Source organism: Pleurodeles waltl, chromosome 6, assembly GCF_031143425.1.
Source record: "Pleurodeles waltl isolate 20211129_DDA chromosome 6, aPleWal1.hap1.20221129, whole genome shotgun sequence".
In the NCBI taxonomy this organism is placed as follows: Eukaryota; Metazoa; Chordata; class Amphibia; order Caudata; family Salamandridae; genus Pleurodeles; species Pleurodeles waltl.
Genome location: NC_090445.1, coordinates 3476947 through 3502749, shown reverse-complemented (window position 1 = coordinate 3502749; position 25803 = coordinate 3476947). Strand labels below are relative to the sequence as shown.

The 25803-nt window shown below is 52.1% G+C and overlaps 1 protein-coding gene across 13 annotated transcripts in view; it reads right to left on the bottom strand.

The window, feature by feature from the left end:
• Nucleotides 1-25803, bottom strand: part of ST6GALNAC6 (ST6 N-acetylgalactosaminide alpha-2,6-sialyltransferase 6) — a 227839-nt gene that overhangs the window by 139921 nt on the left and 62115 nt on the right. For 3 of the 13 annotated variants that reach the window (XM_069236939.1, XM_069236949.1, XM_069236941.1), the window contains exon 3: nucleotides 2859-2974. The exons of the other annotated variants lie outside the window; for them this stretch is intronic. The gene's annotated coding sequence lies outside the window, so the exon portion shown is untranslated. The remainder of the gene's footprint in view (nucleotides 1-2858; nucleotides 2975-25803) is intronic. 13 annotated transcript variants of the gene reach the window in all.

Below are 25803 nucleotides of genomic sequence, written 5' to 3'. Positions count from 1 at the left end.
AAATCAGAATTTTAGGGTCTTTTGTATATTATTTTGTATTGTATCTGCATGTGGACCTCTTTGGAGTTACAACCCATGACTTAAATAAAAATTGAAATTGAAGTAGTTGCACAGCCTGCATGCACAGTATACTGCCCCATTGACCTGGCAATTGAAATTACTTGCCAAGGCCTGAACTTATTTACTACACCTAAGTTACCCCGAAGCTAGACCCTAGGTAGCCCTATGGGCAGGGTGCTGTGTATGTATAAGGTAGGACATATACTTTTATGTCTTGCATATCCTAGTAGTGACAAAGAGCCTAGTTTGCTTTTCACTGGTGTGAATGCTGCTCCTCTCATAGGTTTGCATTGGGAATTCCCTTATATATGTCTAAGTGGTCATTCCTGATCTGTAAGGAGCAGCGTGGGTATATTTGGAATAGTAGTGAGAAATGCTGCTTACTGGTGTGGGTGGATAACTATTTTAGAAATGCCACTTTTAGAAAGTGGGCACTTTTTGTGATTATAACTCTGGTGCTTTGCAGCCTGACTCCAGTCCATGGCTGGGGCAGGGGGACAGCTCCTCTTTGTGCATACTCTGCAGACAGCCATTCATCAGGGAGGGCTAGTTGTGACAGGGTTACATCTGCACTCATCTACATCCTGATGGTCTTCCTGGGTTGGGAGAGAGGGAGGCAGGATGCATTTTATACTTGAATAGGTGGGTCCTGCCCTCACAGAAAGGGCTCGCTTACCCCCTACTGATGTCTGGAGCCAGAGTAGGAGAGATGGGAGATTCTTTGAAGTAGTCAGATCAGGCTGGAACCTTCTCCAAGCTTCTAGAAGCTGGGTACCTTGAGTATTAGTACAGGGCTCTCATCCCATGATTCTAGAGCACTTTTGGGAACTGGGACTGAACCTCTGCCAGAAGGACTGCTGGGCTGTAAGAGGACTCATCTGGACTGCTCTTCTGTTGTTGCGCTGCTGCCAGCCATCCGCTGACTTTGGTTTTCCTAAGGCACTTTTGGGCTGCCAGGGGACATCATCACATAGCCAACTGGCCTCATTGTGCTGGGATGCCTGCCCCTTTGTGCCCCCCAAGGTTTCCTCTCAGGAGCCCCAGCACGGGGTGAATATTGACTGCTGCTCCTGACCTCTTGTTCACACTGCGCCTGGGGAGCGCTTCATTGGGCACTCAATGCTGCACTGATGCGAAGCGCATGATGAGCTCTTCTCTTTCCTCATTTTTCCGGTGAGTAGTGGTCAGCGCCTGTGAAGTGCTCATTGCGGGAGTGTGTGCAGCACCCCGCTCCCAAGGCCCACCGACTTCAACCCTACTGAGCCCCATCCACCAGGGATCCTGATGCTGATGACAAGGGCAGCTACTACTGCTTCCCTACACATGGGGAAGGAGGCCTAACGAGGGTCTCCCCGCAACCCTCTGCAGTACTGGTGAGGGCCCAGGACCCCCCGCATCCGCTCACCTGCGGCAGGGCCCAGGGGGCATTCCTTGCTGAGACAGGGGATCGCCACCCTCCAGAGAGGCGAGGAGCAGCCTCCAGGGAGGCTTACATAGCAGTTACTATATATATACTCAGAGGCCCGCGGGTGCTCCAGCAGCTTACTACATTTACAAAGAGATTTCTTCCTGCCAGGATGAGCTAAAAAATACATTAGTCAACCTAACAGGAGTGCAGCGTTCCCTGGGGCCTGCATGGAATATCATCATGGGTCCACTTATGGGGGTTTGCGAGGAACCTGACCACCTTGCTCTGGTAGCTCAACGTTTATGGTGACATGAGAGAATTCATGTGTTTCTGACTCGTGTCTTGCCTTATGTCGTGCATATTGCTAATGAAACAGCGCTTTGGGGGTCCTAGGGCCCAGGACATTGGGCATGACTTCAGCATTCCCATAATGTGTACAATTTTCACAGCTCGTTTTGCCAGAAGAATCACAAGCTGGCATGGCTTGGTGTTACCTAGTGTATAACATCACGACCTTGGCACTATCAGGGCACTGAACTTCACTACAGTAACTGCATTTGGTGTATCACCCATGTGATTTCTGCTACTGTGTAGACCTACAACATTTACAATACAAGGAACATATTTTTATAACCCTGTATGGAGTCTCGTTTATGGTGTCTTTATTGTGTCACTGGTAAACATAACCTCTGAGGATACGCCTGACTGCTCTGTGCCAAGCAGCCAGAGGGTGAGCACAGGTTATCTTTGGTGTGTAACTTACTTCCGCGGACTAGAGCGGTGGGTTCTGCCTGGCTCAGGTGCACATCCTGGTCAACCAGAAACACCATTTCTAACATTCCACAAAAACAGTGATGGATAAATGCTCAAATTAATCTCAGTCACTGGTAATTACTCGGGCAGCACCACAGTCCATCATTTTTTCGATCACCACTCCACTTCAATTTGAACCCAGCCATATCCAAGTCAGTCCTGGTCCAGCTCCAGTGGGAACAGTCCAGCTTGACCTGCCAGGCCAGGCCCACCACGAACTGGAACACAAGATCAGTTTTGTCGCAGCATGTCCTGATGCACACGAGAGCCTGCAGGAAGGTACCCAATGTGTAATTAAATCAGTGCCAGACTTCAATTAGGCCCCTCACATGCTTATGGCACTTCGGGACTCACTCACCTCTGGCATCCCAGGTCATGTCCCTCACAGTCAAAAAACAACAACAGGAGGGGCGGAGTGTGGGATATTTGTAGGATAGACTCCTGGTCCAGTGTGTGGAGCTCCCAATACTGTATAAACCAAAAAATTGCACACACGGTTCCAAAAGGCGGGAAATACTATCTACCGGTTCTGCAACTCAGAGAAACCAAAAGGTTGTAAGCACGAGCCCTCACTCACCTTTCGGTGACATGCTTCATCATAGGGCTGTGCTCCTCGTCAGGCCGGCGCTGCAATGCCTGACGGGCCCCACACGGGGGCTCTTTGCCAGAGATCTTTTAGAATGAAATGCGTACCTGTCAAAAGGAGAAAATGAGGATTGGAATAGGAAAGGTTAAAAATGTCTAGAGGTAAAAACTGTAGAAATCTTTAATTAAATGTTAGTACCTCTGGCAAGATTAAAAACAAAGAATAGGGATATAGTAAAATAATGTCTACACTCCCCATAAAACGCAGAAACGCTATTTATAGCCACCGCCTCTCATACTAGGGGGTGGTATGAATGGAATGAGGTGAACACAGGGTCCCCTGTGCTACTCTACATCATAGGTCAACATGTTTCTCGCTATGCGATTCGTCAGGACCTCAAAGACGTACCTAATCCTTCAAACACTTGGGCTGCCCATACTAGGGAGAGCAGAACCCTCCAAATACTAAATGCAGGGCCTCATCGGGGGACAAACATCGAGTTGAGAAAAATCCTATGTGGTTTTTCTCAGCTTGTGGTGCAATCTGTAGACCTACGCTCGTTGTGGTTCCCAAAAATCCTCTGTGGTCTATATATGCATAGAAAAAACACACAGACTTCCAATCGCGTGTTAAATAAACAAATAGTTAGATAATCATCACATTATATGTAAGTGGACCTTGGTACACATAAAAAATTAACAGATCTAATCAGGGATCCTCTGCTGGAATCTACAACCCCGCATAGCAGGGCCAGGGAGAGTAAAGGTTATAAAAATAAATGCGTGTTGCAAAAATATTAATAAAAGTTTTGAAGACCAACAAACAACAGGTGGTGTCTATCGGAGAGTATATGCGCAAGCACAAGGGTATAACATCTACTGAATTACAGTAGGGTATGATATAGAGTGGAATATGCATAAAGAACATAACTGTCAATAAATAAATAACTTAGGCCCACATACTGAGAGGCTAGCGGTATGGCAAGAAGACGGTTAATCCAGGTAAAGAAGAAGGTGGGACTCACATAGTCCATATAAAAGAAACAAGGACGGCTAAATGATGCCGGCAGCAGTCGGTGGTAAATAAAAAATGGTGGGAAATGAAGCGCTTTCCCTGTGCTCAGTGTTGCCATCCCTCCTGTGCTGCTCTCTCCTGTGTGCTGCTCCGTCCTGTACTGCTCTCTCTCGTGTGTTGCTTTTCCTGTGCTCAGTGTTGCCATCCCTCCTGTGCTGCTCTCTCCTTGTAATATGTGGAAGTGAATTTCTTATGTAAGTAGGGGCATAAGTGTTATTTAATGTTTGTTGCTTTAAGGAATGTAGAGTATAGAATTCTGACTAGGTCATGAGAGAATGTTTGGGTTTGATTTGACGACAGACTGGTGCGCTGGAAGAAGAAGGTCGTGGGTCTTGTCATGAATAAACTTCTACTTTCTTCAAAGAGATAATTCTCCTAATTTTATTGGATGCGCGATTACTACTCTCCTGTGTGCTGCTCTCCCTTGTGTTGCCATCCCGCGTGCTGCTCTCTCCTGTGTGCTACTCCGCAACCTGTGTGCTGCTCTCCATCCTGTGCTGCTCTCCCCATGCTCTGTGCTGCTCTCTCCTGTGTGCTGCTCTCTGTCCTGTGCTGCTCTCCCCATGATCTGTGCTGCCATGCTTTGTGTGCTGCTCTCTCCTGTGTGCTACTCTGCAACCTGTGTGCTGCTCTCCGTCCTGTGCTGCTCTCCCTCGTGTGCTGCTCTCCCCATGCTCGTGTTGCCATCCTTTGTGTGCTATTCTCTCATGTGTGCTGCTCTCTGTCCTTTGCTGCTCTCCCCATGCTCTGTGCTGCTCTCCATCCTGTGCTGCTCTCCCCATGCTCGTGTTGCCATCCTTTGTGTGCTGCTCTCTGTCCTGTGCTGCTCTCCCCATGCTCTGTGCTGCTCTCTCCTGTGTGCTGCTCTCCGTCTTGTGTGCTACTCTGCAACCTGTGTGCTGCTCTCCGTCCTGTGTGCTGCTCTCCCTCGTGCGCTGCTCTCCCTCGTGTGCTGCTCTCCCCATGCTCAGTGTTGCCATCCTTTGTTTGCTACTCTCTCCTGTGTGCTGCTTTCTGTCCTGTGCTGCTGTCTCTTGTGTGTTGCTCTCCCCATGCTCGTGTTGCCATCCTTTGTGTGCAGCCCTCTCATGTGCTGCTCTCCCTCGTGTGTTGCTCTCTACATGCTCCATGTTGCCATCCTTTGTGTGCTGCTCTCTCATGTGTGCTGCTCTGTCCTGTCCTGCTGTCCCTTGTGTGCTGCTCTCCCTCACGTGTTGCTAGCCCCATGCTCGTGTTGCCATCCTTTCTGTGCTGCTCTATTCCTGTTTGCAGCTCTCTGTCCTGTGTGCTGCTCTCCCCTGTGTGCTGCTCTCTCTCGTGTACTGCTCCCCCCATGTTCCATGTTACCATCCCTCATGTGCTGCTCTCCCCTGTGCGCTGCTCTCTGCCCTGAGCTGCTCTCTCTCGTGCGCTGCTCCCCCCATGTTCCATGTTACCATCCCTCATGTGCTGCTCTCCCCTGTGCGCTGCTCTCTGTCCTGAGCTGCTCTCTCTCTTGTGCTGCTCCCCCCATGTTCCATGTTACCATCCCTCATGTGCTGCTCTCCCCTGTGCGCTGCTCTCTGTCCTGAGCTGCTCTCTCTCGTGTACTGCTCCCCCCATGTTCCGTGTCACCATGTAGCATGTATATGTAACATAAAGCCTTAAAATGCACCCGGGGCTCAATGGGTAATCAATGAAGCGTCCGAAGCACAGTGGCTGTAGAGGCCAATTTAGGAGGCGGAGCAGAAGCCGGGCAGCATTTTGCACAATCTGGAGGTGTTTTAAGAGGGTTCCACATTAGAGAGAAAACAACCACAAAATATGAAGTTTATCTAATGCAAGTGAAAATAAACAAATATCAGTTTGACACACAATTGTGACCAGAAACAACTAATCCGAGGACAGTCAGAAACATGAAAAATATCTCTATTCTCTTCTGTACAAGACCAGCGTTTGCTGTCAATAGATAGTCTGTACCCAAATAAGGAAACAGGAGTAAGAAATAGTCGATTGTGTAAGACAATAAGGGGGTCATTATGACCCTGGCAGTCTGCAGTAATTTGGGGAAAGGTACTGCCAACAGGCTGGCGGTCCTTTTCCCCATAATATGACATTGGCGGTTTGGCTCAAGCCAAACTGCTGATGTGCCACTCCGTCTGCCACAGCGGTAACAGCCGCCGGGCTGGAGACTTCAGTCAGTCAGTTCACTAGGCCGCCCACGGGACTATGACCCCGCCTACAGCCATGGTTTTTGTGGCCTCCTTATCACCACAAAAATCATTGCAGTAGGCACTATCAGTGACAGGGAATCCCTTCCTAGTCACTAATAGGGGTGTTCCCCAACCCCCCACCCCCTCCTCAGGTTTCCATTCCACCCCCCCCACTCCAGACCCTCCCCCCAAACATACACCCACCTTCACGCACCATTGTACACACTCATATACACACTCATACCCACATTCACCCAAGCATGCATACATCCATTCACACACACATCCACACTCACTGAAATACATACAAGCACACACTCATTCATACAACATTCACGCACTCACACATCCATACATGCACACACATGCAAAACACACCCGCATTCACGAACACACAAACATTCACACACGCCCCCACACACAACACTCTCTAACACCCTCCCCTGTCAGAGCACCCGACCTACCTGATTTCAGGGGGTCCTCCGGCAGGAGACGGGATGGGGCCCTGCTGCCAGCACCAGCCTCCGCCAGCAGAACACCCCCAGGCCGTATCATGTGTCATGCGACGGTCTGCGGCGGTCTACTGGCGTGGCGCTGCTGCTGGCAGCAGCGCCACTGAACCGTCATCCTCCGCCATGGCTGCAGCCGGAATTCTGCCATCCTTCTGGCGGAATTCCGGCTACCGTCATAATTTGGCGGATGGCTGGTAGCCACGGTGACGGTCTTTTGGCGGCCCTCGCCATGGCAGTAGGTGGTTTTTCCGCCAATGTTATAATGAGGGCCATAGTGTCTGGGTGGTGCTGGCAGATCGAGAGGTGTTATGACAGTTAGTCCACGTTTTCGTCCATAACTGCACAAGAATATTTGCTGCAGATTCCCATGAGATTCGGTGGTAGTTTTAGATGTGTTGAAGGAGCTAGTGGGATTTTTGTCAGCACTGTTATAGGTGAAGAAAGCCTTAGTTGGAATTGAAAAATTGGATGTGGGAAAATAATTATGTAGATTGTGGTGTGCAAGTTGAGGGAAGGAGGGTGACTGAGGGAGTACGGCTTTAATTCCACGAAGGAATGACAGCCATCGCCGAATGGATGAAGAACAGCTGCCTCAAACTGAATTCTGACAAGACTGAGGTCCTCATCTTCAGCTCCACCCTCTCCGCATGGGACTCCTGGTAGCCTACCACACCGACACCCACCGACCACGCACACTACCTGGGATTCATCCTGGACTCCTCATTATCCATGACCCAGCAAGTCAACGCTATCTCCTCCTCCTGCTTCTACACCCTCCGCATGCTTCGGAAGATCTACAAATGGATCCTCACTGAAACCAGAAGGACAGTGTAGGAAAGTATCATCTTGCCTGGCATGTTACCCCCATATTTCACTGTATATATGTTGTTTTAGTTGTATGTGTGACTGGGACCCTGCCAGCCAGGGCCCCAGTGCTCATAAGTATGTGCCCTGTATGTGTTCCCTGTGTGATGACTAACTGTCTCACTGAGGCTCTGCTAATCAGAACCTCAGTGGTTATGCTCTCTCTTTTGCTTTCCAAATTGTCACTAACAGGCTAGTGACCAATTTCACCAATTCACATTGGCATACTGGAACACCCTTATAATTCCCTAGTATATGGTACTGAGGTACCCAGGGTATTTGGGTTCCAGGAGATCCCTATGGGCTGCAGCATTTCTTTTGCCACCCATAGGGAGCTCTGACAATTCTTACACAGGCCTGCCACTGCAGCCTGAGTGAAATAACGTCCACGTTGTTTCACAGCCATTTACCACTGCACTTAAGTAACTTATAAGTCACCTATATGTCTAACCTTCACTTAGTGAAGGTTGGGTGCCAAGTGGCAAATTCCCCGGACTTTGTGAGTGCGGGGACACCATTACACGAGTGCACTGTACATAGGTCACTACCTATGTACAGCGTCACAATGGTAACTCCGAACATGGCCATGTAACATGTCTAAGATCATGGAATTGTGACCCCAATGCCAGACAATTCCATGATCCCCCGAGTCTCTAGCACAGACCCGGGTACTGCCAAACTACCTTTCCCGGGGTTTCACTGCAGCTGCTGCTGCTGCCGCCAACCCCTCAGACAGGTTTCTGCCCTCCAGGGGTCCAGCCAGGCTTGGCCCAGGAAGGCAGAACAAAGGACTTCCTCAGAGAGAGGGTGTTACACCCTCTCCCTTTGGAGAAAGGTGTCAGGGCTGGGGAGGAGTAGCCTCCCTCAGCCTCTGGAAATGCTTTGATGGGCACATATGGTGCCCATCTCTGCATAAGCCAGTCTACACCGGTTCAGGGATCCCCCAGCCCTGCTCTGGCGCGAAACTGGACAAAGGAAAGGGGAGTGACCACTCCCCTGACCTGCACCTCCCAGGGGAGGTGCCCAGAGCTCCTCCAGTGTGCTCCAGACCTCTGCCATCTTGGAAACAGAGGTGCTGCTGGCACACTGGACTGCTCTGAGTGGCCAGTGCCAGCAGGCGACGTCAGAGACTCCTTCTGATAGGCTCTTACCTGTGTTGCTAGCCTATCCTCCTTCCTAGGTAGCCAAACCTCCTTTTCTGGCTATTTAGGGTCTCTGCTTTGGGGAATTCTTTAGATAACGAATGCAAGAGCTCATCAGAGTTCCTCTGCATCTCTCTCTTCACCTTCTGCCAAGGAATCGACCGCTGACTGCTCAGGACGCCTGCAAAACCGCAACAAAGTAGCAAAGACGACTACTGCAACCTTGTATTGCTGATCCTGCCGCCTTCTCGACTGTTTCCTGGTGGTGCATGCTGTGGGGGTAGTCTGCCTCCTCTCTGCACTAGCAGCTCTGAAGAAATCTCCTGTGGGACGACGGAATCCTCCCCCTGCAACCGCAGGCACCAAAAGACTGCATCACCGGTCCTCTGCGTCCCCTCTCAGCACGACGAGCGTGGTCCCTGGAACTCAGCAACTCTGTCCAAGTGACTCCCACAGTCCAGTGACTCTTCAGTCCAAGTTTGGTGGAGGTAGGTCCTTGCCTCCCCACGCTGGACTGCATTGCTGGGTACCGCGTGATTTGCAGGTGCTCCGGGTCCTGTGCACTCTTCCAGGATTTCCTTTGTGCACAGCCAAGCCTGGGTCCCCGACACTCTAACCTGCAGTGCACAACCTCCTGAGTTGTCCTCCGGCATCGTGGGATCTCCTTTTGTGACTTCGGGTGAGCTCCGGTTCACTCTTCTTCATAGTGCCTGTTCTGGCACTTCTGTGGGTGCTGCCTGCTTCTGTGAGGGCTCCCTGACTTGCTGGGCGCCCCCTCTGTCTCCTCATTCAAGTGGCGACATCGTGGTCCCTCCTGGGCCACAGCAGCATCCAAAAACCCTAACCGCGACCCTTGCAGCTAGCAAGGCTTGTTTGCGGTCTTTCTGCGTGGGAACACGTCTGCAAGCTTCTTCATGACGTGGGACATGCATCCTCCAAAGGGGAAGTTTCTAGCCCTCTTCGTTCTTGCAGAATCCACAGCTTCTACCATCCGGTGGCAGCTTCTTTGCACTCTCAGCTGGCATTTCCTGGGCATCTGCCCACTCTCGACATTGTCGCCACTCTTGGACTTGGTCCCCTTGTTCAACAGGTACTCAGGTCCGGAAATCCACTTTGGTTGCATTTCTGGTGTTGGTCTTCCTTGCAGAATTCCCCTATCACGACTTCTGTGCTCTCTGGGGAATATAGGTGCACTTTACACCTACTTTTCAGGGTCTTGGGGTGGGCTATTTTTCTAACCCTCACTGTTTTCTTACAGTCCCAGCGACCCTCTACAAGCTCACATAGGTTTGGGGTCAATTCGTGATTCGCATTCCACTTTTGGAGTATATGGTTTGTGTTGCCCCTATACCTATGTGCTCCTATTGCAATCTACTGTAACTTTACACTGCTTGCATTACTTCCTTTTGCTATTACTGCATATTTTTGGTATTGTGTACATATATCTTGTGGATATTTGGCATCCTCATACTGAGGGTACTCACTGAGATACTTTTGGCATATTGTCATAAAAATAAAGTACCTTTATTTTCAGTAACTCTGTGTATTGTGTTTTCTTATGATATTGTGCATATGACACCAGTGGTATAGTAGGAGCTTTGCATGTCTCCTAGTTCAGCCTAAGCTGCTCTGCTATAGCTACCTTTTCTATCAGCCTAAGCTGCTAGAAACACCTCTTCTACACTAATAAGGGATAACTGGACCTGGTACAGAGTGTAAGTACCCCTTGGTACCCACTACAGGCCAGGCCAGCCTCCTACAATGTAGCTATATAGTTAACCCCTAGAGGGCATAGCCACACAAAAAGAAAAAGACATTAAATAATGCAGTGTAACCATATAGTTAGCCCCTAGAGGGCGTAGTGAATTATACATTTTCAGAAGTGGCAGGCCTATAGAAATTACATTGCAAACTAGGCCCTTAAACACACAAACTAATCCCAGATGTAAAAATAAACCCAAATGTTCCAAGCATAAAAACACTGAAAAAGATACTGAATGGTGGGTGGGGTTATTATTTTAGGGTCACCACTAACAGTGTGGGGACCCGGAGATTACGTAGATTGTCCTAGGACCACCACAGGCTGAGCTGTGGGCATAAATGTTTTGTCAAAGAAGTGCTCTGCAAAGCATTATGGGTCAAATTTTCCCGAGTGCAGTGAATGTTGTGCCGGGAAAGCCGATTACGCTTTCAGTATTTCTGTTTTACATAAGGCATTTACTAATTTCAAATGTTTTAAGGGGAGAGCCACAAGAAATGACTGATTAGGTAACGTGAACAATGTGACCAACGCTCCAATACCGCTGATCGAGTTCAAGCTCTTGTGCCTGTTCGCGCTGTGAGCGCCGTGGCCACCGTGCAGCACAAAGGGGAGGGAACAAATGAAAAACATGAAAAAATAGTTCTCCCATACTGAAGTATACCAGCAGTCGTGCAATAATCCATGTAAGAGGGGCAGTCTGCAAGGCGTGACAAAAACAGCCTCAAGGCGGGACAAACGTTAAGCAATTACCAATGACATCAAGTGCTTTTCAAAAGGCAAGCCCAGGAACGAATGAAAGTGATGGGTGTGGTTAAAAGCTCATTGTTCAGAGAATGTGAACGAGAGTGTTGCTAACTGTAGAAGGAAAATTGTCTGAGGCCTAAGCATCAACAGAGGTAGAACACAGAGTAAAACCCAAAACCTTCCACATTGTTTTATGACATTATTTGTTACAGGAGAGAACCTATGATTTATCTATATTATATTGATAACCAGACACTGATGAGTATTTCCTTAATAAATTAAATTATTCTAGAACAATTTACGTGGGATCAAAGACAAATAGAAGAATGTCAAAAGGAAATGACAGGAATGCACCATATTAGTGACAAATGACACATTCCTGTCCTCTCTGTCTCCACCAGAGCACAAATTGGTGCCTAGAACCAATGCAGACCCCCTTGCACCATGGTGCAAGGGGGTCTGCATTGTTGGCATGATTGTTGTTGTGCAGGAAGGGACAACTTCCTGCACAAAAACAATCAACGCAGGTGCTTCCCTCCTGTGAGTGCTGCAGAATGCAGGACACATAGAAAGAGGAAAAAGCGAGGCAATGTAAAGTCATTTCTCCTCACTACGCCTGGGGAGGGGCCCAGATTTGACGCATTCCCAGGTTTAGAGATTCTTGTAAATCTGGGAATGTCACCACGGGTGTCGCGTGAGAAAACCCACTGCAACGCTCATGGAATGCCCCCCCCACGCAGAGTAAGGCAACACAGCAACTTGTGCTGCACTGTTTTACTGAATATCTATGGAGCCATTGAAAGCCACGCACACTGGTGTTGCGTGTCCTCGTGGGTATGATTAAGAGGGTTGCGGTACAAGAGCTTCTAAAGAAGTGATGTTCCAGTGGTGCGACCCTCTGCTAAATGAGACCTGTGGTTTTTAGCTGGATAACGTGTAATGTTGTTCTAGGGTTATCAATAACGTGCCGTCCCTTGTCCAAAGCCAGATTATGCCACACCGACAAGATCTCATATGCAGAGCCTACGGCAAACATTTCACAGCCTGTGTTAATGAGCGAGATGGGTCTATAATTCCATAAATGGGCTAAATCATTGGCTTTTCTTCTGGATCAAACAGAGCGTAGCCATGAGTAAAGAGCCTGGTGTCTTGTTCATGGAAACAAAATGTTGGGAAAGCAATAGGCGCTTTGGAGTAAGCGCTCTTGAGAATTTAGAGTTATATTCCCCAGAAAACATCTGGTTGAGTAATTGTGATAAAGCATTGTGGAGGTCGCTGAGAGATTGTTCCCCAGTCAGGCAAGGTCAGCAGGCCTAGCAAGGTGTCTGGGGATGGAGTTAAAGTTACAAGGAGGAAGGGAGCACACTGCGGCTCATCCCATCACCATTCACCCCATTGCATCCTGGTAAATGCAGTACACTTACTTCAAAGTTGCTGGAGTTTTTCACCAAAGTTGGTGCAGGTAATGCTGTTATCTCTAGACACTGTTTCTGGTTTTAGCCTTCATCAGTAGAGAACAGAAGTAGCAGAGAAGAGTCACCTGGGGGTGCTGCTCTGCTGCCCAAGTGTTCACAAGTCACAGTACCGCTCCTCAGGCGCACAGGTGCATCCCAGGTCTTCACAAGTCACAGTACCACGCACAGGCATACAGGTGCATCCCGGGTCTTCACAGGTCACAGTACCACTCCACAGGCACACAGGTGCATCCCGGGTCTTCACAGGGCACAGTACCCCTCCACGGACACACAGGTGCATCCCGGGTCTTCACAGGGCACAGTACCCCTCCACGGACACACAGGTGCATCCCAGGTCTTCACAAGTCACAGTACCCCTCCACGGACACACAGGTGCATCCCAGGTCTTCACAAGTCACAGTACCCCTCCACGGACACACAGGTGCATCCCGGGTCTTCACTAGTCACAGTACCACTCTACAGGCACACAGGTGCATCCCGGGCCTTCACAAGTCACAGTACTACTTCACAGGTCACAGTACCACTCCACAGGCGCACAGGTGCATCCCAGGCCTTCACAGTTCACAGCACCGCTCCACGGGTCACAGTAACGCTCCACAGGCACACAGGTGCATCCCGGGCCTTCACAAGTCACAGTACCACTTCACAGGTCACAGTACCACTCCACAGGCAAACAGGTGCATCCCGGGTCTTCACTAGTCACAGTACCACTCACAGGCATACAGGTACATCCCGGGTCTTCACAGGTCACAGTACCACTCCACGGACACACAGGTGCATCCTGAGTCCTCATAAGTCACAGTACCACTCTACGGGCACACAGGTGCATCCCAGGTCTTCACAAGTTACAGTACCACTCACAGGCACACAGGTGCATCCCGGGTCTTCACAGGTCACAGTACCGCTCCTCAAGCACACAGGTGCATCCCAGGTCTTCACAGGTCACAGTACCGCTCCACAGGCACACAAGGTGCATCCCGGGTCTTCACAAGTCACAGTACCCCTCTACGGACAAACAGGTGCATCCCAGGTCTTCACAAGTCACAGTACCACTCTAGGGGCACACAGGTGCATCCCGGGTCTTCACAAGTCACAGTACCACTCTACGGGCACACAGGTGCATCCCAGGTCTTCACAAGTCACAGTACCACTCTACGGGCACACAGGTGCATCCCGGGTCTTCACAAGTCACAGTACCACGCCACAGGCCCACATGTGCATCCCCAGTCTCCACGGGTCACAGTACCATTCCACAGGCCCACAGGTGCATCCCCAGTCTCCACGGGTCACAGTACCACTCCACAGGCACACAGGTGCATCCCGGGCCTTCACAAGTCAAGGTACCACTCCACAGGCACACAGGTGCATCCCGGGTCTTCACAAGTCACAGTACCCCTCTACGGACACACAAGTGCATCCCAGGTCTTCACAAGTAACAGCACCACTCTACAGACACACAGGTGCATCCCAGGTCTTCACAAGTAACAGCACCACTCTACAGACACACAGGTGCATCCCAGGACTTCAAAAGTCACAGTACCCCTCTACGGACACACAGGTGCATCCCCAAGTCTTCACAAGTGACAGCACCACTCCACGGACACACAGGTGCATCCCAGGTCTTCACAGGTCACAGTACCACTCCTCAGGCCCATAAGGTGCATCCCAGGTCCTCATAAGTCACAGTACTGCTCGTCAGGTGCACAGGTGCATCTCAGGTCCTCACAAGTCACAGTACCCCTCTACGGACACATAGGTGCATCCCGGGTCTTCGCAAGTCACAGTACCACTCTACGGGCACACAGGTGCATCCCGGGTCTTCACAAGTCACAGTACCCCTCTACGGATATACAGGTGCATCCCGGGTCCATATAAGTCACAGTACCGCTCGTCAGGCGCACAGGTGCATCTCAGGTCCGCACAAGTCATAATACCACTCCACAGGCACACAGGTGCATCCCGGGTCTTCACAACTCACAGTACCCCTCTACGGGCACACAGGTGCTTCCCAGGTCTTCACAACTAACAGTACCACTCTACAGGCACACAGGTGCATCCCGGGTCTTCACAAGTCACAGTACCCCTCTACGGACACATAGGTGAATCCTAGGTCCTCATAAGTCACAGTACAGCTCGTCAGGCGCACAGGTGCATCTCAGGTCCTCACAAGTCACAGTACCACTCCACAGGCACACAGGTGCATCCCAGGTCTTCACAGGTAACAGTACCACTCCACAGGCACACAGGTGCATCCAAGGTCTTCACAGGTAACAGTACCACTCCACAGGCACACAGGTGCATCTCAGCTCCTCACAAGTCACAGTACCACTCCACAGGCCCACAGGTACATCCCGGGTCTTCACGGGTCACAGAACCACTCCACAGGCACAGAGGTGCATCCCGGGTTCTCACAAGTCACGGTACCACTCCACAGGCACACAGGTGCATCCCAGGTCTTCACAAGTAACAGTACCACTCCACAGGTCACAGTACCACTCCACAGGCACACAGGTGCATCCCGGGTCCTCACAGGTCACAGTACGACTCCACAGGCCCACAGGTGCATCCCGCATCTTCACAGGTCACAGTACCACTCTACAGGCACACAGGTGCATCCCAGGTCTTCACAGGTAACAGTATCACTCTACGGACACACAGGTGCATCCCAGGTATTCACAGGTAACAGTACCACTCCACAGGTCACAGTACCACTCCACACGCACACAGGTGCTGTGAGAAGGTAGCTTCTTTCTAGCCTTGTTACCCCCACTTTTGGCCTGTTTGTGAGTGTATGTCAGGGTGTTTGTCACTGTTTTCACTGTCTCACTGGGATCCTGATAGCCAGGCCTCAGTGCTCATAGTGAAAACACTATGTTTTCAGTATGTTTGTTATGTGTCACTGGGATCCTGCTGGTCAGGACCCCAGTGCTCATAGGTTTGGGGCCTATATGTATGTGTCACTGGGACCCTGTCACACAGGGCCCCAGTGCTCATAGGTGTGCATGTATATGTTCCCTGTGTGGTGCCTAACTGTCTCACTGAGGCTCTGCTAATCAGAACCTCAGTGGTTATGCTCTCTCATTTCTTTCCAAATTGTCACTAACAGGCTAGTGACCATTTTTACCAATTTACATTGGCTTACTGGAACACCCTTATAATTCCCTAGTATATGGTACTGAGGTACCCAGGGTATTGGGGTTCCAGGAGATCCCTATGGGCTGCAACATTTCTTTTGCCACCCATAGGGAGCTCTGACAATTCTTACACAGGCCTGCCACTGCAGCCTGAGTGAAATAACGTCCACGTTATTTCACAGCCATTTTACACTGCACTTAAGTAACTTATAAGTCACCTATATGTCTAACCTTTACCTGGTAAAGGTTAGGTGCAAAGTTACTTAGTGTGAGGGCACCCTGGCACTAGCCAAGGTGCCCCCACATTGTTCAGAGCCAATTCACTGAACTTTGTGAGTGCGGGGACACCATTACACGTGTGCACTACATATAGGTCACTACCTATATGTAGCTTCACCATGGTAACTCCGAATATGGCCATGTAACATGTCTATGATCATGGAATTGCCCCCTCTATGCCATCCTGGCATTGTTGGTACAATTCCATGATCCCAGTGGTCTGTAGCACAGACCCTGGTACTGCCAGACTGCCCTTCCTGGGGTTTCACTGCAGCTGCTGCTGCTGCTGCCAACCCCTCAGACAGGCAGCTGCCCTCCTGGGGTCCAGCCAGGCCTGGCCCAGGATGGCAGAACAAAGAACTTCCTCTGAGAGAGGGTGTGACACCCTCTCCCTTTGGAAAATGGTGTGAAGGCAGGGGAGGAGTAGCCTCCCCCAGCCTCTGGAAATGCTTTGTTGGGCACAGATGTGCCCAATTCTGCATAAGCCAGTCTACACTGGTTCAGGGACCCCTTAGCCCCTGCTCTGGTGCGAAACTGGACAAAGGAAAGGGGAGTGACCACTCCCCTGACCTGCACGTCCCCTGGGAGGTGGCCAGAGCTCCTCCAGTGTGCTCCAGACCTCTGCCATCTTAGAAACAGAGGTGCTGCTGGCACACTGGACTGCTCTGAGTGGCCAGTGCCATCAGGTGACGTCAGAGACTCCTGCTGATAGGCTCCTTCAGGTGTTAGTAGCCTTTCCTCTCTCCTAGGTAGCCAAACCCTCTTTTCTGGCTATTTAGGGTCTCTGTCTCTGGGGAAACTTTAGATAACGAATGCATGAGCTCAGCCGAGTTCCTCTGCATCTCCCTCTTCACCTTCTGATAAGGAATCGACCGCTGACCGCGCTGGAAGCCTGCAAACCTGCAACATAGTAGCAAAGACGACTACTGCAACTCTGTAACGCTGATCCTGCCGCCTTCTCGACTGTTTTCCTGCTTGTGCATGCTGTGGGGGTAGTCTGCCTCCTCTCTGCACCAGAAGCTCCGAAGAAATCTCCCGTGGGTCGACGGAATCTTCCCCCTGCAACCGCAGGCACCAAAAAGCTGCATTACCGGTCCCTTGGGTCTCCTCTCAGCACGACGAGCGAGGTCCCTCGAATCCAGCGACACTGTCCAAGTGACCCCCACAGTCCAGTGACTCTTCAGCCCAAGTTTGGTGGAGGTAAGTCCTTGCCTCACCTCGCTGGGCTGCATTGCTGGGAACCGCGACTTTGCAAGCTACTCCGGCCCCTGTGCACTTCCGGCGGAAATCCTTCGTGCACAGCCAAGCCTGGGTCCACGGCACTCTAACCTGCATTGCACGACTTTCTAAGTTGGTCTCCGGCGACGTGGGACTCCTTTGTGCAACTTCGGCGAGCACCGTTTCACGCATCCTCGTAGTGCCTGTTTCTGGCACTTCTCCGGGTGCTACCTGCTTCAGTGAGGGCTCTTTGTCTTGCCCGACGTCCCCTCTCTCTGCAGGTCCAATTTGCGACCTCCTGGTCCCTCCTGGGCCCCAGCAGCGTCCAAAAACGCCAAACGCACGACTAGCGTGTAGCAAGGCTTGTTGGCGTCCATCCGGCGGGAAAACACTTCTGCACGACTCTCCAAGGCGTGGGGGATCCATCCTCCAAAGGGGAAGTCTCTAGCCCTTGTCGTTCCTGCAGTATTCACAGTTCTTCAGCCTAGTAAGAGCTTCTTTGCACCAACCGCTGGCATTTCTTGGGCATCTGCCCATCTCCGAGCTGCTTGTGACTTTTGGACTTGGTCCCCTTGTTCCACAGGTACCCTCAGTCAGGAATCCATCGTTGTTGCATTGCTGATTTGTGTTTTCCTTGCATTTTCCCTCTAACACGACTATTTTGTCCTTAGGGGAACTTTGGTGCACTTTGCACTCACTTTCCAGGGTCTTGGGGAGGGTTATTTTGCTAACTCTCACTATTTTCTAATAGTCCCAGCGACCCTCTACAAGGTCACATAGGTTTGGGGTCCATTCGTGGTTCGCATTCCACTTCTGGAGTATATGGTTTGTGTTGCCCCTATCCCTATGTTTCCCCATTGCATCCTATTGTAACTATACATTGTTTGCACTGTTTTCTAAGACTATACTGCATATTTTTGCTATTGTGTATATATATCTTGTGTATATTTCCTATCCTCTCACTGAGGGTACACTCTAAGATACTTTGGCATATTGTCATAAAAATAAAGTACCTTTATTTTTAGTATAACTGTGTATTGTGTTTTCTTATGATATTGTGCATATGACACTAAGTGGTACTGTAGTAGCTTCACACGTCTCCTAGTTCAGCCTAAGCTGCTCTGCTAAGCTACCATTATCTATCAGCCTAAGCTGCTAGACACCCTATACACTAATAAGGGATAACTGGGCCTGGTGCAAGGTGCAAGTACCCCTTGGTACTCACTACAAACCAGTCCAGCCTCCTACAGGTGCATCCCGGGTCTTCACAGGTGACAGGACCACTCCACAGGCACACAGGTGCATCCCGGGTCTTCACAAGTCACAGTACCACTCCAAAGGCACACCCCAGGTCTTCACAGGTCACAGTACCACTCCACAGGTCACGGTACCACTCCACACGCACACAGGTGCATCCTAGGTCTTCACAGGTTACAGTACCACACCACAGGTCACAGTACCACTCCACAGATACACAGGTGCATCCTAGGCCTTCACAGATCACAGTACCACTCCACAGGTCACACTACAACTCCACACGCACACACGTGCATCCCAGGCCTTCACAGGTCAAAGTACCACTCCACACACACAGAGGAGCATCCCAGGCCTTCAAAGGTCACAGTACCACTCAACAGGCACACAGGTGCATCTCGGGTCTTCACAAGTCACAGTACCACTCCAGAGATCACAGTACCACTCCACAGGCACATACATCCATCCCGGGTCTTCACAGGCTGCAGTACCACTCTACGGGCGTACAGGCACACCCCAGGTCTTCACAAGTCACAGGACCACTCCACAGGTGCATCCCGGGTCTTCACAGGTCACAGTACAACTCCACAGGCCCACAGGTGCATCCCGCATCTTCACAGGTAACAGTACCACTCTACAGACACACAGGTGCATCCCAGGTCTTCACAGGTAACAGTACCACTCCACAGGTCACAGTACCACTCCACACGCACACAGATGCATCCCGGGTCTTCACGGGTGACAGTACCACTCCACAGGCACACATGTGCATCCCGGGTCTTCACAAGTCACAGTACCACTCCACAGGCACACCCCAGGACTTCACAGGTAACAGTACCACTCCACAGGCACACAGGTGCATCCCGGGTCTTCACAAGTCACAGTACCCCTCTACGGACACATAGATGAATCCCAGGTCCTCATAAGTCACAGTACAGCTTGTCAGGCACACAGGTGCATCTCAGGTCCTCACAAGTCACAGTACCACTCCACAGGCACAGAGGTGCATCCCGGGTCTCCACGGGTCACAATACCACTCCACAGGCACACAGGTGCATCCCAGGTCTTCACAGGTAACAGTACCACTCCACAGGCACACAGGTGCATCCCAGGTCTTCACAGGTAACAGTACCACTCCACAGGCACAAAGGTGCATCTCAGGTCCTCACAAGTCATAGTACCACTCCACAGGCACACAGGTGCATCCCGGGACTTCACAAGTCACAGTACCGCTCGTCAGGCACACAGGTCACAGTACCACTCCACAGGCCCACAGGTACATCCCGGGTCAAAGAAGCACTCCACAGGCACAGAGGTGCATCCCGGGTCCTCACAAGTCACAGTACCACTTCACAGGCACACAGGTGCATCCCGGGTCTTCACAGGTCACAGTACCACTCCACAGGCACACAGGTGCATCCCGGGACTTCACAAGTCACAGTACCGCTCGTCAGGCACACAGGTCACAGTACCACTCCACAGGCCCACAGGTACATCCCAGGTCACAGAAGCACTCCGCAGGCACAGAGGTGCATCCCGGGTCCTCACAAGTCACAGTACCACTTCACAGGCACACAGGTGCATCCCGGGTCTTCACAGTACCACTCCACAGGCACACAGGTGCATCCCGGGTCTTCACAAGTCACAGTAGCACGGGTGCATCCCAGGTCTTCACAGGTAACAGTACCACTCTACGGACACACAGGTGCATCCCGGGCCTTCACAAGTCACAGTACCACTCCACAGGCCCACAGGTGCATCCCAGGTCTTCACAGGTCACAGTACCACTCCACAGGCACACAGGTGCATCCCAGGTCTTCACAGGTCACAGTACCACTCCACACGCACACAGGGGCATCCCAGGTCTTCACAGGTCACAGTACCACTCCACAGGCACACAGGTGCATCCCAGGTCTCCACAGGTCACAGTACCACTCCACAGGCCCACAGGTGCATCCCGGATCTTCACAAGTCACAGTACCACTCCACAGGCACACAGGTGCATCCCCGATCTTCACAAGTCACAGTACCACTCCAGAGGTCACAGTACCACTCCACAGGTACACAAGTGCATCCCGGGTCTTCATAGGTCACAGTACCACTCCACAGCTGCATCCCAGGCCTTCACAGGCCACAGTACCACTCCACAGACACACAGGTGCATCCCAGGCCTTCACAGGTCACAGCACCGCTCCACAGGTCACAGTACCACTCCACGGGTCACAGTACCACTCCACGGGCACACAGGTGCATCCCGGGCCTTCACAAGTCACAGTACCACTTCACAGGTCACAGTACCACTCCACAGGCGCACAGGTGCATCCCAGGCCTTCACAGGTCACAGCACCGCTCCACGGGTCACAGTAACGCTCCACAGGCACACAGGTGCATCCCGGGCCTTCACAAGTCACAGTACCACTTCACAGGTCACAGTACCACTCCACAGGCAAACAGGTGCATCCCGGGTCTTCACAAATCACAGTACCACTCCACAGGCACACAGGTGCATCCCGGGTCTTTACAGGTCACAGTACCACTTCACAGGTCACAGAACCACTCCCCAGGCACACAGGTGCATCCCAGGTCTTCACAAATCACAGCTCCACACCGCAGGTCACCGTACAACTCCACACAAACAGATGCATCCCGGGTCTTCACAGGTCACAGTACCACTCCACAAGCACACAGGTGCACCCCAGGTCTTCACAAAGCACAGTTCCACACCACAGGTCACAGTACCACTCCACAGGCACACAGGTCCATCCGGGTATTCACAAGTCACAGTACCACTCCACAGGCCCACAGGTGCATCCCAGGACCTCAAAGGTCACAGTACCACTCCACGGGCACACAGGTGCATCACAGGTCTTCACAAGTCACAGTACCACTCCACAGCTGCATCCCAGGCCTTCACAGGTCACAGTACCACTCCACAGGCTGACAGGTGCTCCCCGGATCTTCACAAGTCACAGTACCACTTCACAGGCCCACAGGTGCATCCCGGGTCTTCACAGGTCAGAGTACCACTCCACAGGCGCATCCCAGGTCTCCACGGGTCACAATACCACTCCACAGGCCCACAGGTGCATCCCGGGTCTCCACGGGTCACAATACCACTCCACAGGCCCACAGGTGCATCCCAGGTCTTCACAGGTAACAGTACCACTCCACAGGCACAGAGGTGCATCCCAGGTCTTCACAGGAAACAGTCCCACTCTACGGACACACAGGTGAATCCCAGGTCTTCACAGGTAACAGAACCACTCCACAGGCACACAGGTGCATCCCGGGTCTTCACAGGTCACAGTACCACTCCAGAGGTCACAGTACCACTCCACAGGCACACCCCAGGTCTTCACAGGTCACAGTACCACTCCTTAGGCATGCAGGTGCATCCCAGGTCTTCACAGGTCACAGTACAACTCCACACACACAGGTGCATCCCGGGTCTTCACAGGTCACAGTACCACTCCACAGGCGCATCCCAGGTCTTCACAAATCACAGTTCCACACCACAGGTCACAGTACCACTCCACACGCACACAGGTGCATCCCGGGTAATCACAAATCACAGTACCACTCCACAGGCACACCCCAGGTCTTCACAGGTCACAGTACCACTCCACAGGCACACAGGTGCATCCCACGTCTTCACAAATCACAGTACCACTCCAGAGGTCACAGTACCACTCGACAGGCACATACGTCCATCCCGGGTCTTCACAGGTCACAGTACCACTCCACAGGCACACAGGTGCATCCCAGGTCTTCTCAAGTCACAGTACCACTCCACAAGCACACAGGTGCATCCCAGGCCTTCACAGGTCACAGTACCACTCCACAGGTTCATAAGTGCATCCCGGGTCTTCATAGGTCACAGTATCACTCAACAGCTGCATCCCAGGCCTTCACAGGCGACAGTACCACTCTACGGGGGAAACATCCTTTATGCCGACTTATTTATAACAAAGTCCTGGTTAACGAAAGCGGAACAACGCTTTCTTTAACCACGACTTCGTTATTTTGTGCCTTAACCATGCATGTCCTGAACAACGAACATACATGGTTAAGGTACAAACAAGGGAATTGGCTGAGGAGGACGACGCAGATGACGAGGCGACGACTCAGGTAAGTGGGGTTTTTAGGTTTTGGGGAGGGGGTGGAGGGTCGGGGGTTTTAGGTTTTGGGGTGGGGTTGGGCGTTTTTGGTTTTGGGGAGGGGGTGGGGGGCCGGGGTTTTAGGTTTTGGGGTGGGGTTGGGGGGGTGGGGCGTTTTTGGTTTGGGGGAGGGGGTGTGGGGTCGGGGGTTTTAGGTTTTGGGGAGGGGTGGGGGGGGTCGGGGTTTTAGGTTTTGGGGTGGGGTTGGGGGGGTGGGGCGTTTTTGGTTTTGGGGAGGGGGTGGGGGGTCAGGGGTTTTAGGTTTTGGGGTAGGGTTGGGGGGGTGGGGTGAGGCATGCAGGATCAATGGGTGCCTGTTACTAATGACTTTACCAGGAATGCCTTTACAACGAAATATCGTTGTTAAGGCATTCATGGTAAAGGCATTAGTAGTAACAACGAGGTCGGTGTTCCGACCTCGTTGTTTAGGCACCCGTTGTTTTGTCAGTCGGCATTCCGTCGTACAACCCTCTACGGACACACAGGTGCATCCCAGGTCTTCACAGGTAACAGTACCACTCTACGGACACACAGGTGCATCCAGGGTCTTCACAGGTCACGGTACCACTCCACAGGCTGACAGGTGCACCCCGGATCTTCACAAGTCACAGTACCACTCCACAGGCACACAGGTGCATCCCGGGTCTTCACAGGTCAGTGTACCACTCCACAGGCCCACAGGTGCATCCCGGGTCTTCACAGGTCAGAGTACCACTCCACAGGCCCACAGGTGCATCCCAGGTCTCCACGAGTCAGAGTACCACTCCACAGGCCCACAGGTGCATCCCGGGTCTCCACGGGTCACAATACCACTCCACAGGCCCACAGGTGCATCCCGGGTCTTCACAGGTCAGAGTACCACTCCACAGGCCCACAGGTGCATCCCAGGTCTTCACAGGTCACAGCACCGCTCCACGGGTCACAGTACCGCTCCACGAGCATACAGGCACACCCCAGGTCATCACAAGTCACAGTACCACTCCACAGGCCCACAGGTGCATCCTGGGTCTCCACGGGGCACAAAACCACTCCACAGGCAAACACGGGTCATCCCCGGTCTTCACAGGTAACAGTACCACTCTACGGACACACAGGTGCATCCCGGGTCTTCACAGGTCACAGTAGCACAGGTGCATCCCAGGTCTTCACAGGTAACAGTACCACTCTACGGACACACAGGTGCATCCCGGGCCTTCACAACTCACAGTACCACTCCACAGGCGCATCCCAGTTCTTAACAGGTCACAGCACCGCTCCATAAGGTCACAGTACCACTCCACAGGCACACAGGTGCATCCCGGGCCTTCACAAGTCACAGTACCACTTCACAGGTGACAGTACCACTCCACAGGCGCACAGGTGCATCCCAGGCCTTCACAGGTCACCGCACCGCTCCACGGGTCACAGTACCGCTCCACGAGCATACAGGCACACCCCAGGTCTTCACAAGTCACAGTACCACTCCACAGGCACACAGGTCCATCCCGGGTCTTCACAAATCACAGTACCACTCCACAGGTACACCCCAGGTCTTCACAGGTCACAGCACCACTCCAAAGGCACACAGGTGTATCCCAGGTCTTCACAAATGACAGTACCACTCCAGAGGCACATACGTCCATCCCGGGTCTTCACAGGCCACAGTACCACTCCACAGGCACACAGGTGCATCCCGGGTCTTCATAGGTCACAGTATCACTCCACAGCTGCATCCCAGGCCTTCACAGGTGACAGTACCACTCTACGGACACACAGGTGCATCCCAGGTCTTCACAGGTAACAGTACCACTCTACGGACACACAGGTGGATCCCGGGTCTTCACAGGTCACAGTACCACTCCATAGGCACACAGGTGCACCCCAAGTCTTCACAGGTAACAGTACCACTCCACAGGCTGACAGGTGCACCCCGGATCTTCACAAGTCACAGTACCACTCCACAGGCACACAGGTGCATCCCGGGTCTTCACAGGTCAGAGTACCACTCCACAGGCCCACAGGTGCATCCCGGTTCTTCACAGGTCAGAGTACCACTCCACAGGCACACAGGTGCATCCCGGGTCTTCACAAGTCACAGTACCCCTCTACGGACACATAGATGAATCCCAGGTCCTCATAAGTCACAGTACAGCTTGTCAGGCACACAGGTGCATCTCAGGTCCTCACAAGTCACAGTACCACTCCACAGGCACAGAGGTGCATCCCGGGTCTCCACGGGTCACAATACCACTCCACAGGCACACAGGTGCATCCCAGGTCTTCACAGGTAACAGTACCACTCCACAGGCACACAGGTGCATCCCAGGTCTTCACAGGTAACAGTACCACTCCACAGGCACAAAGGTGCATCTTAGGTCCTCACAAGTCACAGTACCACTCCACAGGCACACAGGTGCATCCCGGGACTTCACAAGTCACAGTACCGCTCGTCAGGCACACAGGTCACAGTACCACTCCACAGGCCCACAGGTACATCCCGGGTCAAAGAAGCACTCCACAGGCACAGAGGTGCATCCCGGGTCCTCACAAGTCACAGTACCACTTCACAGGCACACAGGTGCATCCCGGGTCTTCACAGTACCACTCCACAGGCACACAGGTGCATCCCGGGTCTTCACAAGTCACAGTAGCACGGGTGCATCCCAGGTCTTCACAGGTAACAGTACCACTCTACGGACACACAGGTGCATCCCGGGCCTTCACAAGTCACAGTACCACTCCACAGGCCCACAGGTGCATCCCAGGTCTTCACAGGTCACAGTACCACTCCACAGGCACACAGGTGCATCCCAGGTCTTCACAGGTCACAGTACCACTCCACACGCACACAGGGGCATCCCAGGTCTTCACAGGTCACAGTACCACTCCACAGGCACACAGGTGCATCCCAGGTCTCCACAGGTCACAGTACCACTCCACAGGCACACAGGTGCATCCCGGATCTTCACAAGTCACAGTACCACTCCAGAGGTCACAGTACCACTCCACAGGTACACAAGTGCATCCCGGGTCTTCATAGGTCACAGTACCACTCCACAGCTGCATCCCAGGCCTTCACAGGCCACAGTACCACTCCACAGACACACAGGTGCATCCCAGGCCTTCACAGGTCACAGCACCGCTCCACAG